Source organism: Callithrix jacchus, chromosome 3 (genome assembly GCF_049354715.1).
Source record: "Callithrix jacchus isolate 240 chromosome 3, calJac240_pri, whole genome shotgun sequence".
NCBI lineage: Eukaryota > Metazoa > Chordata > Mammalia > Primates > Cebidae > Callithrix > Callithrix jacchus.
In genome coordinates this window covers 162,226,723-162,248,185 of record NC_133504.1, presented here as the reverse complement: position 1 = coordinate 162,248,185, position 21,463 = coordinate 162,226,723, and positions in this window count along the sequence as shown.

The window sequence follows — 21,463 nt, the reverse complement described above, 5'->3', positions numbered from 1 at the left end:
CTAAAATAAAAGTATAAATGAAATGAAAATTAACAGCTTTTCTTGGATCAATTAAAAACACGACTTTGTAGGGAAAGCTATCACCCTCCATATGGAAAAATAGATGAATCCAAAGAGTCATGGCTGAGATCTTCTACAATTGATAAGTTGGACTATATTAAAATTAAAATTTTCTGCTCTGTGAAAAATTTAGATAATAAATTCTTTGGAAAACACAGGTACGCAAAACTATGTATCCAAAATATCCAAATAACTTTTAAAACTTAACAGTGCAAAATCAAAAGAGCCAATTAACAAATGAGCAAAAAATCTGATCCAACATCTCACCAAAAAAAGCTACAAAAAGCTACTTAATGGCATCTGTTGTTAGGAAACTCTAAATAAAAATGACAATGAGATATTACTATATACCTATAAAATAGCAAAACTGAAAACTGACAATATCTACTATGGGTGAGTATGAGAAATATCAGCAACTCTTATTCATTGTTGGTAACAATACAAAATGGGACAGGTACTTTGTAAGACATTTAACAATTGCATAATGCATTTATGTAAATGATTTCAAAGCTTATTCCATGCAAAAAGCTACACATTCATTTTATAACTGTTTTTTACTATCTCCTAAAGCAAACAAAGATGTCCTTTAATAGGTGAGTGGAAACAAACTGTGGTACGTTCATACAATGTTATAGTAATCAGGATATATTTCATGGTATGTTAAACAGTGTACCTGCTGAGTCCAGACACAAAAAGATATAAATGCATCTCAAATGTATATATCTAGGTGAAAGAAGCCAGTCTGAAAAAGCTATACTTTATAACTCCAAGTACATGACATTCTGAAAAAGGCAAACTATACAGACAGTACACAGGAGGTACCTCCTGTTGAAGGTGACAGGTATTTAAAGCAGAAGGCTGAATAGGCTGAATATAGGGAGCTCAGGATTGTTATCATGATATTGAAATTGTTATGCGTGATTCTTTAACAGTGTATACACAGATTTTTTTTTTGGTCACAGTCTATACATCATTACAGCACACAAGTAAACCTTAGTGTATGTACATTTAAAAAATATATTTAGGAGCAAAGATTTGGAACCACCCCAAATGCCCATCGATGATAGACTGGACAGGGAAAATGTGGCACATATACACCATGGAATACTATGTAGTCATAAAAAACAATGAGTTCCTGTTCTTTGTAGGGACATGGATGAACCTGGAAACCATCATTCTCAGCAAATTGACACAAGAACAGAAAATTAAACACCACATGTTCTCACTCATAGGCGAGTGTTGAACAATGAGAACAAATGGACACAGGGAGAGGGACATCACATACTGAGGTCTGTAGGGGGGGATCTAGGGGAGGGAGAGCCTGTGGGGGAGTTGGAGATGGATAACATGGGGAGAAATGCCAGATATAGGTGATGGGGAGGAAGGCAGCAAACCATATTGCCATGTATGTACCTATGTAACAATCCTGCATGTTCTTCACATGTACCCCATAACCTAAAACGCAATAAAATATTTATATATATATATATATATATATATATATATATATATATATATTTATTTAGGAATTCAGAGATCCCAGATGGGCATGAAGATTTTGTTACAAGAATCTCACTGTATTAAATACATGAAACGGCTCACTAAAGGGTTGCAGGAAAAGGTGTTAGTCTAAGTAACTTTGGAAATAAATGGAGTGTGTACATAATGACTATAGTTTAGTTGGAAAATTTGTTCTCCACATGCATTCTCATTGTTTTAATGGGAGGTTACAGAGCAGGAGGAAGAGGCTAGAATTTTACCTGTGGCAATAGATTAGAGTTGGAGTCAACAGCATGAACTCATGGTTACCTTAATCTAGATATGATTTTCACATAGAATTATTTATAGCTATGTGTATGTTAGTTGCAAACACTTAGAGATGATGACACTTCATTAGCAACTGGCATACATAGTCCCCAGGACTTGGTTTCTAATACCATTCTCTAACAAAATTACCAGAGGCCTGGATGTCCTCTAGCGACAGAAAATGATGTCCACACACAAGTCCTCTACTTCCATAATGACACAGCATGTTAAAGAGATAAAGGAGCCAAATGAAAGTGTTTCCAATGGTTAAGTTGGAATAATTTCAGCAAGAAAATAAATAAAATAGCATTGGATTATAACTCAACTTAAAAAATAAAAATAATTATCTATACTAACATAAATTATTAAATAAATAATGTGTGAAAATGGACAAATCTCTGGTGCAGAAAAATTACAAATAATTTTTGTACATTACTAACACTTAAGGAGAAATTCTGAAGCAAACATAGCAAAAATGTTCCAATTTCATAGAGTTATTCTTGCAAAAACCAAATATTAATTTGTCTTCAGAATAAGAAATAGTGTTGGGTTATTTCTGCTACATACCATGTTTTTCTTCCACCCATTGCTGCCCCCACCACCCCACTAACAACTGCTGATTTTCATGAGCAAGTATTTTTTGGTATCCTCCTGGGAGGTTTGTCCTTGATCTGGAATCTTCTTATAATTGGATAGAGAATGTATAGAGTTTAATGTCCCTTTTGAAATGAATTGAGATTCCACGTATTTATGGATAGACCAAAATTAGAATTTGTTCATTTTCTCTTCCTTACCTTGCTCTTGAGTTAATTGGAGTATTTGGCTGTCTTTCTTTTTTCCCCCCATCTTTTCTTTCCCGGTTTTACTCTTTGTTAAACAAGATCTCAAAATAATTACAGGCCTGTTGTTTTATTTCCATCTTGCAAATCGAGGCATTTGGTTGTGAGAGTGGTCGAACTGACCTCAGAAAGATCTTTTGTTTCTGATTTTAAGACTGTGCATGACTCCTCGGTGTCCTTTGGAAAATATTTATTCTACCCTTTCATCGTTGACATTCTCAAAAGATTCCATGATCACCAACCTATTAACCCAACCAAAATTGAATTAAATAGCAAGAATGTAAGCTCAACAGTAAGAAAATTCTATCATGTGAATTTGTGAATCAATTTTCTCAAACAAAAATAGATTTTATCACTGCAAGAGTCGCATTTTGCAACAAGCCAATTCTGAAGAAAGGAACATATGCTAAGTACACATACCTTGTCGTTTGATTCATTTACGCGATCTCATTTCTATATCTATTGCTCAACAGTCACAAACTGCTACCTGTTCTCTGTGGATCTGTCTTCCTTCTTTGTGTATTCACCTAGTTCTCTGTCTCCATACATCTTTCAGTATTATTCCTAAAAACTTTCGACAACTTATATTACTCTAGCTCTGCGTTTTTAAAACCTGCAAGGCTAGTCATTTGGTAAAAGGATAACGAGCACCATGTATTTCCTTGTCAATAAAACACAAAACAAACAACAAAAAAAACAGTATTTGCTGATGTCTTTCCTAAGTATCTTTGTGGTCCTAGTTTTAAAGTCTAAGACTTCTGTAATCTTGGTTTACTCATCTATAAAATAAAAAATTAGACTTAGTGATAATTAAAATTATTTCCTGCTCCACATTTCTATAACTCTATTTAAAATATTACTTCAAGATAAATTTTATAAATTATCGTTATTGGCTTTGATTGCTTACATCTTTTAAATGAAGAAAGTCACAGGAAAGAGATCTATTTTAAACAACAATGACTCCTAATAAAAATCTATAAAGTCTTCACCATTCTAAAGCAAAGTTACTTTTACTATCTTAGATTTATTTCCTGAAGGGGAAAGCATAGAATGTATTAAAACTTATCTTAAAATTATAATCTCCCTTAGGACATACTTCTTCCCCTTTCATCATTTTTTTTACCAGAAAAATTGATTTTTTTCATTTACATGCCTGATTCAGACTCCAGTTTTGCATATTGTTGAGTAGGGAAATAATGTCTATTCTCATCTATGATTTTCTAACGTCAGGTTAGAAGCTTATACATGCATGCACAGATTTTAATTGTTTTACCTCTTAATATAGACAATGCAGGAAATTCTGCATTGTTTGAAGAAATAAGCTGATTTGACAAGACTCAAATGCTTTGGTAAATAAAGGCATTCTCAAATTGGAAAATTCTAGATCGTTTGCTTTCAAATTTATATATATATATATATTTTTTTTATTGCACTTTAAATTCTGGGGTACATGTGCAGAACATGCAGGATTGTTGCATAGGTACATGTATGGCAATGTGGTTTGCTGCTTCCATTCCCGTGACCTGTATCTGGCATTTCCCCCCATTTTATCCCTCCCCAACTCCCTACCCCCTGCTGTCCCTTCCCTAGCCCCCCCAACAGACCCCAGTGTGTGATGCTCGCCTCTCTTTGTCCATGTGTTCTCATTGTTCAACACAGGCCTATGAGTGAGAACATGTGGTGTTTGATGTTCTGTTCCTGTGTCAGTTTACTGAGAATGACGGTTTCCAGATTTATCCATGTCCCTACAAAGGACGTGAACTCATTGATTTTTATGGCTGCGTAGTATTCCCTGGTGTATACATGCCACATTTTCCTTGTCCAGTCTATCACTGATGGGCATTTTGGTTGGTTCCAGGTCTTTGTTATTGTAAACAGTGCCACAATGAACATACGTGTGCAAGTGTCTTTATAATAGAATGATTTATAATCCTTTGGATATATACCCAGTAATGGGATTGCTGGGCCAAATGAAATTTCTATTTCTAAGGCCTTGAGGAATCGCCACACTGTCTTCCACAATGGTTGAGCTAATTTACACTCCCACCAACAGTGTAAAAGTGTTCCTATTTCTCCACATCCTCTCCAGCATCTGTTGTCTCCAGATTTTTTTAAGGATCGCCATTCTAAATGGCATGAGATGGTATCTCAATGTGGTCATGTTTTATAAGAAAAGACTGAGGAACTGACATAAAACACAGGAGATTATGGAGACATAATTAATATGCAAAGTGGTACTTTAAATTGGACCCTGGAATTGAAAAAAGACATCAGTTGAAAAACCAGTGAAATCCGAATGAATTCTGGAACGCAGGTGATGGCAATGTACCATGAGTAGTTCCTTAGGCTATGAGAGTTTTACTATGGTTATGACAGACAACAACCTTTGAGAAAATTGGGGCATGCAGGGAATATGGGAACTGTTTGTACTATCTGCAACACTTTTGTAAATTTAAAAACATTCTAAAATGAAAGTTTACTTAAATATTGTCAGGATTAGAATTGATTTTTTGTGGTATTTTGAATATTTTACCACAGTATAAAGACTTTGTAGTGACTGGATTCAGTTGGGTTTAAATATTCAATCAAACCTTATATTATAAAATCTTGTACAATAATATTGTAGTTAAAAAAAAGATGTTTCCGTGGCACCATAAAAACCCGAGAAGGAAATCTAGGCAAAACCATCCAGGACATAGGAGTAGGCAAGGACTTCATGAACAAAACACCAAAAGCATTGGCAGCAAAAGCCAAAATAGACAAATGGGACCTAATCAAACTCCACAGCTTCTGCACAGCAAAAGAAACAGTCACTAGAGTGAATTGGCAACCAACAGAATGGGAAAAAACTTTTGCAGTTTACCCATCTGACAAAGGTCTGATATCCAGAATTTACAAAGAACTCAAACAGATTTACAGAAAAAAACAAACAAGCCCATTCAAAATTGAGCAAGGGATATGAACAGACACTTTATGAAAGAAGACATATATGAGGCCAACAATCATATGAAAAAATGCTCATCGTCACTGGTCATCAGAGAGATGCAAATCAAAACCACATTGAGATACCATCTCACGCCAGTTAGAATGGCGATCATTAAAAAATCTGGAGACAACAGATGCTGGAGAGGATGTGGAGAAAAAGGAACACTTTTACACTGTTGGTGGGAGTGTAAATTAGTTCAACCATTATGGAAGACAGTGTGGTGATTCCTCAAGGCCTTAGGAATAGAAATTTCATTTGACCCAGCAATCCCATTACTGGGTATATATCCAAAGGACTATAAATCGTTCTACTATAAGGGCACATGCACACGAATGTTCATTGCAGCACTGTTTACAATAATAAAGACCTGGAATCAACCCAAATGCTCATTGATGATAGACTGGATTGGGAAAATGTGGCACATATACACCATGGAATATTATGCAGCAATCAAAAATGATGAGTTCATGTCGTTTGTAGGAACATGGATGAATCTGGAGAACATCATTCTCAGCAAACTGACACAAGAACAGAAAATGAAATACCGCATATTCTCACTCATAGGCGGGTGATGAGAAATGAGAACACATGGACACAGGGAGGGGAGTACTAAACACTGGGGTCTATTGGAGGGAAAAGGGGAGGGCCAGCGGGGACGGGGAGCTGGGGAGGGATAGCCTGGGGAGAAATGCCAAATGTGGATGAAGGGGAGAAAGGAAGCAAAACACACTGCCATGTGTGTACCTATGCAACTGTCTTGCATGTTCTGCACATGTACCCAGAAACCTAAAATGCAATAAAAATTTTTTAAAAAAAGATGTTTCAATAGATGTTTCACCCTACATAAATCACGTTTTCCTAATCTGAATACAAAAAAAAGTTTTAAAAGAAACCCAACCATTTTTTATTTTAAAGATGTACAGCAATTGCTATAGACAAAAATAATACTTCCAACAAATGTATATTCTAATAGAATAATTTTGTATTTACTTAAAAATTTTTCATTGATTAATATGTAAATTAACTTGATTTGTAAAAAACATATTGTCACAATTTTCCATTAGATTTTGCAAATTTGTGATGGACAAATATGTCAAAATTCATTCAAGAAAGTGAACAAACTGTCAAAATTAAGCTAACTGAATTGTACTTATTTTTTAAATAATCCACATAAGTAGACAAATATATTGAATTAATGGTATTAACATGTTTATAATATTGAATTTAATAATTATAAATTTATTTTTTAAAAAGGTATATTAATTATAATTACCAAAAATTTTTGTTGGTAATTAAATTTATTGATAGTGTATTTTTTCTGGTAGAAGAGCACCAACCAGTGTGGTGACAACTATTTTAGCTGTTAAATACTCAAATAATACTTTCAATTTCTTACTTAATGGCGTAAGAAATATATTCCAAATACCATTGAGAAATCAATTGCTTTTTTGTGATGATAAATATATACAACTGGATGGAAGTACAGATGTTTATGTATCTCATTGTACATTATTTGCTAGATTACACTTCTGTAAGGAAATGCAATAATGTCACTTTTTGAAATATCAAAGAAACTGTGTCAGAAATTATATTCTTAATAGCACTTTTTTTCTCTAATAAAAACTGTGTTAGATCATTTTAGTCATTGATGAGGTAGTATATTTGGGAACCGAAGGAGAAGAAAAAGAGTATGCATTAGTCTGTTTTCACGCTGCTGATAAAAACATATCCAAGACTGGGTAATTTTCAAAAGAAAGAGAGGTATAATGCACTTACAGTTCTACATGGCTGGAGAGGCCTCACAATCTTGGTGGAAGGCAAGGAGCAGCACATCATGTCTCACATGGATGGCAACAGGCAAAGAGAGAGCTTTTACAGGGATTCCCATTTTTAAAAACATCAGATCTCATGAGACTCATTCACTATCACAAGAACAGCACTGGAAAAACCCGTCCCCATAATGCACTCACTTCCCACAAGGTTTCTCCTACAACACATGGGAATTGTGGGAGTTACAATTCAAAATCAGATTTGGGTTGGGACACAGACAAACCATATCACAGTGGTAAGCTTATGAATATAATACCACATGTAAAATACATGCACTGCATCATCATTCACTGCAGAATTCACTAAAAGTCCATTTAATCAAAACCATTTTATTTAAGAAAAATTATCTTAAAGAATATAGATCTTGAAATTCATGAAATACTTTGATATGAGAAGTATCTGGAGCACATAGGGCTACACTGGGTAGTTCTTGGTTAAATTCCTAAGAGTTGTCAAATATAAAGTTGAGATTTTCTTTTCCAAAATATGTGTCAGAAATTTGCTGACATTCACGTGGCCATTCCTAGACACCATTTATTAGATAACTGCAAAAAATATAAAATAAATTCCTTTGAATTTAAGATAAAGTTTTAAAAGAAGGTTTTTTTTTTAATATATAAAGCAAATGCCATGGAGAGAATATTTTTGAAAACAAATATTTGGGAATATTTCTATCATTATTTAATTTTCCTCCAGAAATGCTATCGCTTGTAAAAGTTCTTTGTTCACATACAACATTAAAAAGAGATTTTCTACCTGTTTAAAATTCTTTCAAAATAGGAATGTCACTGGATTCTGGATGCATTTGGTAAATATAATAAAATGCAACAGAATTCAATTAGTGAGAAAAACTAATGGATGATCATCAGGGAAGATGAAAAAGTATGCCTGAATTTTGAATAAAATCTTTAAATAATTGAAGCATAGTTTTAAAAATCAAAAGAATGAAAAGGCAAACTTTTGAATAAGAGATAATACTTGTAAATGACATATCTGATAAAAGGATAGTAACTAGAATATATAAAGAACTCTTACGGTTCAACAACCATAAAACAAACAACCTGATTGAAAAATGGCTGTATGGTCAGGCATGATGACTCACACCTGTAATCCCAAAACTTTATAAGGCCAAAATGGGAGGATCACTTGAGGCTGGGGGTTTGAGATCGATCAGCTTGGGCAACATAAGGAGATCCACAAAAAAGTTTTGCAAGTAGCCAAATGTGATGATACATCCCTATAGTCCTTGGTACTTCAGAGGCTGAGATGGGAGGGTCACTTGAGCCCAGGGGTTCAAGGTTGCAGTGAACTGTAGTCACGCCACTGCACTCCAGCCTGGGTGATGGAATGAGATCCCATCACTTAAAAAATAATGATAATATTTTGTTAAATGCGTGAAAGAGTTGAATAGACATTTCTTCGAAGAAGAGATACAAAATGACCAATTAACACATGATAATGTGCTGAACATTGCCACATACTAGGGAAATAGAAAGGAAAACCATAATGAGATTCTACTTCACATCATATCGTACTATCAAAAATAATAAATAGGAATAACATGTTTTGGTGGGGAGGCAGAAAAATTGGAGCCCTTGTGTACTGTTGGTTGGAATGTAAAATGCTAGAGCTTCAGTGTAAAATCGTATGGTAGTTCCTCGAAAATTAAAAATAGAATAAAATAAAATTCACAATGGAATTTCACATTTTTAATTCTGGGTATATACTCCCAAAATTGAAAGGATGTTCTTGAAAAGATATTTGTACACTCTTGTTTATAATAGCATTATTCATAATAGCAAAAAAGTAGAAGGAACACAAATATCCACTCATGTATGAGTGGACACAGTGTGGTATATGCATACAATGGACTATTACTAGACCTTTAAACATAAAAGCAATTACGACAAAAGCAATAAAAGGAATGAATCCTGAGAACATTATGCTAAATCAAATTAGCCTTTCACAAAAAAATAAATTCTGAATTATTCCACTTATATGAGGTATGTAGAATAGTCAAATTTCGAAGTACAGACTAGAATGATGATTGCCAGGAGCTGGGTATAGGGAAAAAAAGGAGTTGTTTAATAAGTACAGTTTCAGTTTTTGCAGAATGAAAAGAGACCTGGAGATTGGTTGCACATAATGTGAATGTACTCAATGCTACTAAGATGTACACTCAAAAATAATTAAGATAGTAAATTTTGTCATATCTATTTTACTATAATTAAAAAAGAATTAGTTTATAATTCTCTCATCAAAACTATAATTTTCTGAAGTGTTTTTTTTTCAGCTCAGAGAGTCAGTATAATCAAATATGGAAAGAGACAATTTAGAGTTAGGCTTGTAAATTGCTTTATGATTGCGTGTTTATTGAAAATTCTTTTTTTAAATGAAGTATACACACAATTTCCTCTTTAATATGTGATTAATGCTATATTTTAGTGAAAAAAGTTATTTATAAAATGTAAAATACTTAAAATATCTATTTGTATTTTTGTTTTGCTATGTACTTTATATATACAATATATCGTATATATATATTTATATTTTTGTTTTGTTGCATATTATATATAACAGATTCATATAATTGTCTTAATACATGTATAGAAATATATGCAGCATATAAATGAACATGTGTTCATTTATATACATCTATTAAAGCTCCACCTTCAATATTACAGAATCATGGTATTAAAAATGTTTGGATCACATTATCTAGAACACAGAAAGCAATTTCACACTGGAGTTTGTTACATAAGCACTCATATCTTACATGTAAAAATACATTGTCTTGAGATCTCCAGGGTCAGCGTGGAACTCCGCTTTGAGAACTTTCTGGTGGGTCTGCTATTTTTGGCAAAATCCTGTTTTAAAATGAGGCCATGATTCATTTCTGTTCAATTTATTTATTTTGACTTTCAGAAATAAAGGTTGGGCATCCCTTATCTAAAATGTCTGGGACGATAATTCTTTCAGATCTCAATGTTTTTCAAATTTTTCAGTATTTGCATGTATGTAATGAGATATCTTGGATATGGGACCCAAGTCCAAATATTCATTTATGTTTCATATATACTTCATACACATAACCTTAATTTTATACAATATTTTTTAATAATTCTGTGCATGTGACACAGTTCTGATCGTGATCCGTTAACCTGGTTAAGTGTGGAATTTTCCACTGTGGTATCATGTTGATGTTCAGAAACTTTCGGATTTTTGAATCACTTCAGATTTTGAATTTTGGGATTAGGAGTGCTCTAACTGTATATGAAAATTACACAGGTCAGGTTAATGTCAAAGTAAAATCATAGACAATAATTTCAGTGGCCGACAGTCCTACTTAGTACTTTAGTGGTACTTTAGTCCTGCTAAATTTCCTTAACCATTCTTCTACTCTCTTTGATGACTTTTTAATACCTTATTCTTCTCTCTGAAAACCACTGAAACTTCTCATTTTCAAGCTCAGATAATGTTTCACTGAGAAAATCTAACCAATCAAAAAAGCTCCCATCAAAACATGTACCAAAACATGTAGCTACACATAGACTGAAGTACTCTGTCTTTCCTCCTATCATTATGTAAAAAACTCTGTACTGCTATTAAAGAGGCCGAGGTAGGCAGATCATGAGGTCAGGAGATCGAGACCATCCTGGCTAAAGTCTCTACTAAATATACAACAAATTAGCGAGGTGTGGTCGTGCATGCCTATAGTCCCAGCTACTCGGGAGGCTGAAGCAGGAAAATCACTTGAACCTGGAAGGCAGAGTATACAGTGATCTGAAATTGTGCCACTCACTCCAGTCTGGGTGAGAGAGCAAGACTCCATTTCCAAAATAAATAAATAAATAAATAAAAATAAATAAAAAGCCTACTCCTCTCTGGTGCTAGATCCCTAGTAGTGAGCCAAGAACATTATTCTAGCAATATTCCCTTCTCTTTGATGCCATAATATTTTTTCTAGTCTGTTGAATCAATCTCACTGACATAAGAATATACCATCTTAAAAGCAAATAAACAAACAAAACTATCTTTTATATTTACTTTCCTCCCCATCTAATATCCTATTCCACTGCTCTCTGATAAGAAAATGCCCTAACATGAATGTTTATACACACTCTAATTCTTCCTTATTTCTTTATAGAATCCATGGCAATTAAACTTTCACCCCTGAAACTCTAGCAAAATGTTCTGATTGAAATCATCAACAACCTCCTAAATGCAAAAATATGAGGACCTCAGTCTTCACCTTAATTTAACCATTAGCAGTGGATCACTCTTTTTTCCTTGAAACATTTCCTTCATTTGACTTTAAGGAATATTCTCCTAAATTTATCTTCTTACTCTTCTTTGTTAACTCTTCTGTTTTTACCCCCTGCCCCATTAATGTTGGGTACTCCAGGCCATGTTTCTTGACCTTCTTGCTTATTTCCACCCAGTCCCTTAATTGTTTCATCTAGTTTTATTACATGTAATTCAATTTATACACTGGCAACTTCCAAATTTATATCTTCAGTCCAGAACACGCTCCTAAACTCCAGTTTCATATATCCAACTACTTACCCAATATTTCCAGTTACTTATATGATAGGCAGTTTCAACTTAACATCTTTCCAGAATCAAATCCTAACTAATATCCTCAGCGATGTTGCTCAACAAATGTCCTCTTCATTCAGTTGCTCCAATTTGGGCAGGAATTCTTGGATTTTCTTGTTATTTTCCTCACCAAGTCTAAGCTGCCAGAAAAGCTGATTGGTACTACCACAGACAGATCCAGTGTGCCTACTTCTCATTTTCAGTTGTAAAGATGAACACCTATCAAGTCACATGCCAGTGCAGTTTTTATCCTTTTGCCTGGTATTTTCCAGTTGGCTCAGAAACAATCTACTCCCCTTTATCTGCCCTCTATAATCAATTCACATTTTGCTTTAAAATATGCTACAGTATACTACTTACCTATTTGGAATCCTCTGATATGTCCCTATATCATAGAGATTAAAAACTAAAGTCCCTGGAACACTCTGTTAGTCCTTACCTGATTGCTCTTCTCCATATGTCTGATGTTATCTTCCACAAATCCTTTACTTACTCTCTCCTTGTCAGTGACCACTGTACCTTGGCTTTTATTGTCTGGAATCTTTCCCCAGAGAGCTCCTTGTCTTGTTCTCTCCCCTTCTTCAGGTATGCTCTCAAATGTCACTTTATAAATAATGTCTTCCCTGACCACTATATTTAACCAGCAACACTATATGCATCTCTCTCTCTCTGTCTCTCTCTCTGTCTTTCTCTCTCTCTCTCTCTAGTTCTTTCATTCTTTAATTTTCTTCATAGTGCTTATTTTTACTTGATTTTTGCATATACTTTACTTTTATCCCCCTTGTGTCTATTTCAAAAATGTAAGCTTTATCGGTGTAGATTTTTCTGTGTCCCTTGTTATACTCATAGTGCCCAGCAAATTATGCATTGTAGTTATTCGATAAAATATTTGTTAAATAATGAGTAAAAGTATTGAAATAAATGATTAAAATATTCTACTTTTTAATACACTAAAATATATTCTTTTTTCTCTAGTAGTTTCTGGTCAAATAAGAAGTTATATATTATTGACTGCCTTGATAAGTGTAAAGAAATTTGATTAATTGGGAGTGGCTAGGACTATTTTAATTTGTAAAATTCTCGATTACTGAAAAGTTTAAGTTGCCAGCAAGGTTAATCATTAGAGAAGAAAATAACTGGCGAGCTAGGCATTGTTTTTTAAATGTTATCAAGCACCATTTTCAAATGGAAAAAAATAGTCACTTTTATAGTTGTAGCAATTTAACATTCAAACTTGAAATGCAAAATTTTAAATTACAGTGTTCATAATGTGTATCTTAATTCCAAACTCGTATTCTCATTTCATACTGTATATACTATGCAGATTTATTTTCAGTCACTTGACATCAGGCAGCTATATATGTTGAATAAGAAACAGAAAACATAAACACTGTTTTCCAGTATTCCCTTTGCAAATCTTTTTGATATTAGCCAAAGGTATCAGATATTTACACTTATAGCTGTGAATAAATAATATGTATAGTGTGTTTAAAAAGAAAAATCACAAAATTTCCTGGCCCTGGGTTACCATAGCAGTAACTGAATTTTCACAAACCAAGATATCTGACTTCCTTTGAAGAGCAAGTATGAATAGCAGATAGTTTTAAGGAAGCAAATTTTTGAAAATTAGTAATAGGAAAATTTTACATGACTTTCTCATTAAGGTTTTTACATGGATTACATTGCAAAGAAATACTCTAGTTTTACATAACTTGCTTCATTAAAATATACACAAATGACATTTACAAAGGTTATATAGTGATAGTAAAAAGTACTTCTAATGACATTTAGAAAGTCCTTTAATACTTTTTAACCATGAGTTATAATACTTTTTAACTATGAAGTCATTGAAGTACAAATTTCCTGAATTTAAGGGTCCTTATGCTAAAAGTTACTAAAGTAAATGATAATCACTTGGACTTTGAATATTATCATTATTTTTCCCATAGCTTTCTCTTTCCTGTTTCCATCTCTTGCCTGGAAACCTGCCCATCCCTCTACCCTTTCCAATTCCAGTTTGCCCCAGATCCTAGCTGTGTTGCAAGACATAGGTTGAGCCTCACTTTACCGAGGAATTCTTCTCCTATTATTGAGCTTCTTCTCTACTAAGAGTAGAGAAGGTCTTTTTTTTTTATTATTGCATTTTAGGTTTTGGGTACATGTGAAGAACATGCAAAATTGTTGCATAGGTACACATATGGCAGTTTGATTTGCTGCCTTCCTCCCCATCACTTGTTTTTTCATTATAGTGGAAAATGCATTCGACTTACAGTTGTAATGTCTGGATTCAATTTTTTTATGTACTCACATAGGATAATCAGGATGAGGGTCCTTTTCTACAAAATGTTGATAATGCCATTCCAAATGTCTTTATGAATACCTGTAAATTAAAAAGTACTAGTAAAAATGTAAATTGAATTATTAATATTACTAATATTATTGTTGTTTGAGGACATTTTCCTTACCTTGAAAACTTGAAAGTGGTAATGTTGCTTTATATTTATGAATTTTTGTCCATTTATAACAATCTTATTACACATGTAAATCTTTTACTTTTGTAAAAAGTATAAAATACAAAAATAAAATAGAACAATATTATCTGATTTCCTAATGCAAATGTGTTATTGATTTTTGATAAATATTATTTTATATGTATGTATATATATGTATGTGTGTATATATATATATGTATATATGCTTTCCCAAAGTGAAAATACATCAACTGAACTGCATGTTAAATAGTTAATGCTAAAATAAAAGATGCCAAATTAGAGGTAAGAATAATTTAGCAGATATTCATTGCTAATAAGGGGATGTGGGATTAAAAAAATCTAAAAAACAATGCTGAGCATTGCAGGCACTGATGTACCATTACCATATACTATAGAGAGCACATTGTTAATGACTCTTGGAATGATGTCAATAAATGAAGTTTTCAGATAGACTGTATGAAATTAGTCAGTTTATTTCTATGCAAGTACATTTCACAGATTATATTTTTAAAAGTTCTATAACTTTACAGCATTAAATTCTTCGGCAGTCACAAAGTGAGAATAATATGGTTGGAAGTGAGCCCATGAGTTCAAAATTTCAAAACAGAGATCTTGTTAATATATCTCTGAAGTAAATAGAACTGCGTAGAATTTGTATCCTCTCAAAGGAGAGTAAAGGATACATCTAATTGAAGATGAGCCAACACAGAAACATTTAGATGATTAATGCTTTAAAATATGAATAGATCATCTTTAGGAACATATGCCTATAACCTAGTGGGTACTCAAGAGATTGCCACTGTAAGATAATAGAGTCATACATTTATCAGATTGTATTTAGTAAGTATCTCTTTGGAATTCACGATACACAGTAACTAATTGTATTCTGGTACCAGAATTTCTATTCGTGTCCTAATCCAATTTCTGAAGGATATTTATCAAATTGTAAATTCAGGTTATTATTATAGTAGAGCAAACAAGACAGCTGGAATCTCTGGAAACTCTAACTAGGAGACAGGTCAATGAACACTGCTTATGAGATTATATGGGAAGAGGCAGTCTGCCAAGAGATGACCTTGGCATTGCTTCAATTTCCTACTCTTGTAGGGAGTAAGAAAATCGAAAAGTAAAATAATTTAGATCTTACATTAGTAAAAAGTATTTGTAATGGATTATACATATGTGTACATGTATATATAGTGATACATATATACCAAAATTAAATTTGAGAAAAAAAATTATGTTTTTGAAGTCAGAGTTTGTGTCTTATCTTAGCACTCAGTGTAGTTTTGGATAAAGAAAATACATGCTAATGGTTAATACTTGATTGGATTGAAGGGTACAAAGCTTGATCATGGGTGTGTCTGGGAGGATGTTTGCCAAAAGAAATTTACATCTGAGTCAATGGGCTGGAAAAGGCAGACCCACCCTTAAGCTGGGTGAGCACAATGTAATAGCTACCATCATGGCTAGGATATCAGCAGGCAGAAAAATGTGAAAAGAGAGACTGGCCTAGCCTCCCAGCCTACATCTTTCTCCCATGCTGGATGCTTCCTGCCCTCAAACATTGGACTCTCTAAGTTCTTCAGTTTTGGAAGTTGGACTGGCTCTCCTTGCTCTTCAGCCTACATATGGCCTATTGTGGACCTTGTGATTGTGTGAGTTAATACTTAATAAACTCATAGATATATGTTTTCCATTAGTTCTATCCTTTTAGAGAATGCCGAATAATATAGATTTGGGTAGCAGGAGTGATGTTCTAGAGAAACGAAATATGAAGGATGGAATTATTTCATTGGTTTTGGAGTTTCTGGAATTGGTTGCTTAATATGATTAGACCCAAAAATGCTAAGGACTCTACTTCTAATAGTAGAGAACACTGGTTATCCTTGGCATGAACTGTTTAAAAACTTAGGCAAAATAAATGCATTTGACCCTCATGATTCTTCCCTTGTAAGAGCCATGGAGTTTAGTGACACTATATGTAATACCTTTGACGGTATGAGGAGAACCAAGGAACTTAATGAAGCTGGTTGCTTGGTCCTACATTTAGTGGACAAAGTGATGAAAGAAAATAGTGAACTCAGGGACTCTATCCCTAAAATTTTGATACTGAGCCTCAACTCTGTTAAGATTGCTGTGAGTGGGAGTCTTACCTCCTGTAGAGAGAAAGCAGAAATAATGGAGAAACAGACACAAGCTCTTATCACGCAAATGACCATGCACAGCCTCGCCAGGTATCTACTGGGAAAGTGAGGGCATTGTCTGGGAAAGTGAGGGCATTGTCTGGCAAAGAATGGAACCCTGCAATTTAAAATGGGGATGTGTGGGAGGACCCAGATGAAGCTGGGGACACTGAGTTTGTAAACTCTGATGAAACTTTTCTGCCAGAAGAAACAGCTTCCCTATCCACAGTAGTGACAACATGCCCTTCTCAACCCATGCTGCCATCAACATTTCTACCTTTGTCTACAGACATAAAACCTGCACTGCCTGAGGCAACATGATGGATGCTCCTGAGGCAGTTGCCAGGCAAGATAATGTTGATTCTACTCAGGAGCCACCCCCAACACTCCTGTTTACTTCTAGACCAGGATGTCAGGCAGTTAATGGAGTTTTAGTTCAGGTTTGACTTACAGCAGGTTCAGTCAGTCCCTGGACTCATTTTATGGTCATTTCTCCAGTGTCAGAATGCATAGCAAGCAGAACCACCACTTTGGCTCCCTGATTGCTAGGGTGAGGGTTATTACTTTGGAAAATGTCAAATGGAAGCCATTAGAGCTGCCTCTACCTAGGAAAATTGTACATCAAATACCATATCACCTCCCTGGAGGGATTGTGGAGATTAGTGCCACCATCAAGGGCTCAAAAGACTCAGGGGTGGTGATTCCCGCCACATCCCCATTCAACTCTTTCATTTGGCCTATGCAGAAGACAGACTGATCTTGGAGAATAACAGTAGATTACTGTAAGCTTAACCAGGTGGTGAGTACAATTGCAGCTGCTGTACCACATGTGGTTTCATTGTTTGAGCAAATGAACACATATCCTGGTACCTGATGTGCAGCCATTGACTTGGCAGATGCCTTTTCCCCATTCTTGTCCATAAGGCCCACCAGAAGCAATTTACCTTCAGCTGACAAGGCCAGCAATATACCTTTACTGTACTTCAGGTATATCAACTCTCCAGCTCTGTGACATAATCTTATTTAGAGAGAATTTGATCATTTTATGCTCTCACAAGATAACACACTCATCCAGTACATTGATGACATTATGTGGATTGCATAAAGTGAGCAAGAAGTAACAAACACACTGGGCTCATTGGTGAGACATTTGCATGCCAGAGGATGGGAAATGAATCCAACTAAATTTTAGGACCTTCTACCTCAGAGAAATTTCTAGGGGTCTAGTGGTTTGGGGCCCGTTGAGATGTTCCTTCTAAGGCGGAACATAAGTTGCTGTATTTGGCCCCTCCTACAACCAAGAAAGAGGCACAATGCCTAGTGGGCCTATTTGGATTTTGGAGGAAACACATTCCTCATTTGGGTGTGTTACTCTGGCTCATTTATCAAGTGACTCAAAATGCTGTCAGTTTTGAGTGGGGTCCAGAGCAGGAAAAGGCTCTGCAACAGGTCCAGGCTGCTGTGCAAGCTGCTCTGCCATTTGGGCCATATGACCCAGCAGGTCAAATGGTGCTTGAGGTGTCAGTGGCAGATGGGGATGTTGTTTGGAGCCTTTGACAGTCCTCAAAGGTGATCACAACAGAGGCCTGTAAGATCTTGGAGTGAGTCCCTGCAATCTTCTGCAGATAATTACTCTCCCTGTGAGAGACAACCCTTGGCCCATTAATGGGTTTTGGTGTAAACTGAACATTTTACTATGGGTCATCAAGTCAGCATGCAACCTGAACCGCCTATCATGAACTGGGTGCTTTCTGACCCATCTAGCCATTAAGTGGGCCATGTACAGCAGCATTCCATCATCAAATGGAAGTGGATACAAGCAAGTTACATGAGGAAGCGGCTTAAATTCCCACAGTCTATACTCCTGCCACCCTGCCTTCTCTTTCCCAGATTGCACCGATGTCCTCATAAGGAGTTCCCTATGATCAATGTCCAGAGGAAGAGAAGACTGGGGCCTGGTTCACAGATGGTTCTACAGGATATGCAGGCACCACCCAAACGTGGACAGCTGCAGCTCTACAGCCCCCTTCTAGGACATCCCGTAAGGATAGCTATGAAGAGAAATCTTCCCAGTGGGCAGAACTTAGAGCAGTACACCTGATTGTGCACTTTTCATGGAAGTAGAAATGGCTGTATATGGATTCATGGGCTTTAGCCAGTGGTTTGGCCGGATGGTCAGGAACTTAGAAGAAGCATGATTGGAAAATTGGTGATAAAGAAATCTGGGGAAGAGGTATGTGGATGGACCTCTCTGAGTGGTAAAAAATTGTGAAGATAAATATATCCCACGTGAGTTCTCACCAAGGGGTGAACTCAGCAGAGGAGGATTTTAATAATCAAGTGGATAGGATGATCCTTCTGTGGACATCACTCAGCCTCTTTTCCCAGCCACCCCTGTCATTGCCCAATTGGTCTATAAACAAAGTGGGCATGATGGCAGGAATGGAGGTTACACATGCTCTCAGCAACATGAACTTCCACTCACCAAGGCTGACCTGGCTATGGCCACTGTTGAGTGCCCAATTTGCCAGGAAAAGAGACTAACACTGAGTCCTCAATATGGTATCATTCCTCAGGGTGATAAGCTGGTTACTTGGTGGCAGGTAAATTATATAAGACCTTTCCCATCATGGAAAGGACAGAGGTTTGTTCTCACTGGAATAGACACTTACTCTGAATATGGGTTTGCCTATTGTGCATGCAGTGCTTCTGCCAAGACTGCCATCTGGGGACTAATGGAATGCCTTATCCATGGTCATGGTATTCCACACAGCATTGCCTCTGACCAAGGCATTCACTTTATGACTAAAGGAGTGTGGCAGTGGGCCCGTGCTCATTGAATTTACTGGTCTTACCATTTTCCCCATCATCCTGAAGCAGTTGGTGTCATAGAACAATATAATGTTCTTTTTAAAGACACAATTATAACAGTAACCAGGTGACAATACTTTGCAAGACTGGGTCAAAGTTCTCCAGAAGGCCATGTATGCTCTGAATCACTATTTCTCCCATAGCCAGGATTCACAAGTCCAGGAATCAAGGTGTGGAAGTGGACGTGGCACCACTCACCATCACCTCCAGTGATCTACTGGCAAAATTTTTCCTTCCTCTTCCTGCAACATTAAGTTCTGCTGGCCTAGAGGTCTTAGTTCTGGAGGGAGGAAGGTTGCCACAAAAAGACAACAATGATGCCATTAAACTGAAAGTGAAGATTGCCACCTGGACACTTTGGGCTCCTCCTACCTTTAAGTCAACAGGCTGAGAAGGGAGTTAATTGACTGGGTTGATTGACCTGAACTAGCAAGATGAAATCAGTCTACTACTCCACAACGGAGGTAAGGAAGGGTATGTATGCATGAAATTCAGGAGATCTATTAGAGAGTCTGTTAGTATTACCATGCCCTGTGATTAAGGTCAGTGGGAAACTACAACAGCCCAATCCAGCAGGACTACAAATGACCCAGATCTTTCAGGAATGAAGGTTTGGGTCACTCCACCAGAAAAAAAAAAAAAAAAAACTACCTGCTGAGATACTTGCTTAAGGCAAAGGGAATACAGAATGGGTAGTAGAAGAAGGTAGTCATCAATACCAGTCTTGACCACCTATGTGACCAGCTGCAGAAATGAGGACTAATTGTCATGAGTATTTCCTTCTTTTGTTAAAAACATGTCTGTGCATGTATACACTTTTACTGAGAAAATATCTTCATTTTATTTCCTTTGTCCTTTATCACATGACATAAGATTTGTTGACTTCATATCAGGATTTATGTATTGTTAACTTTATGTCATAGTATTTGGGTTGGGGTTTGGTGTGTTTCAAGTTGTAGGAAGGATAGTTGTGTTATGTTAGGCATAATTACGACTTTATTAATTATCTTTATTTGAAGATTATGTATGGTCTCAGGAGATGTGTATGGGTTCAAGTTGACAAGGGGTGGACTTGTGATGGTTAATACCGAGTGTTAACTTGATTGGATTGAAGGATACAAAGTACTGAATCTTTGGTGTGTCTGGTGAGGGTGTTGCCAAAGGATATTAACATTTGACTCAGAGGGCTGGGAAAGGCAGACACACCCTGAATCTGGGTGAGCACAATCAAATCAGCTACCAGCATGGCTAGAATATAAGCAGGCAGAAAAATGTTGAAAGAGAGACTGGCCTAGTCTTCCAGCCTACATCTTTCTCCCATGCTGGAGGCTTCCTGGCCTCAAGCATTGGACTCTCAGGTTCTTCAGTTTTGGAACTCGGACTGTCTCTTCTTGCTCTTCAGCCTGCAGACAGCCTATTGTGAGACCTTGTGATTATGTGAGTTGATACTTAATAAACTCCCATTAGTTCTGTCCCTCTACAAATCCCTAATATATACACTAAATATTTTTAATCAGCTAGCATATGAATATATTAATGACTAATAATTTCAACAGATGATCTTTACATCTTAGCAATAATGTACCTCTGTGATTTCTGTATATTATTTAAAAACTATGTGAAAATAAAAATAGAGAGAAATCATATGCGTTTGTAATATACGTATAATTACGATGAGATTGCAGAATAAGGACAATATCATTCCCAAAATCAGTGTTTCTTCTACTATAAAAAAAAAAAAATTCCATGACTCAAAACAGAATGATCATAGATCTCGTTGATATTTTTTTCTTA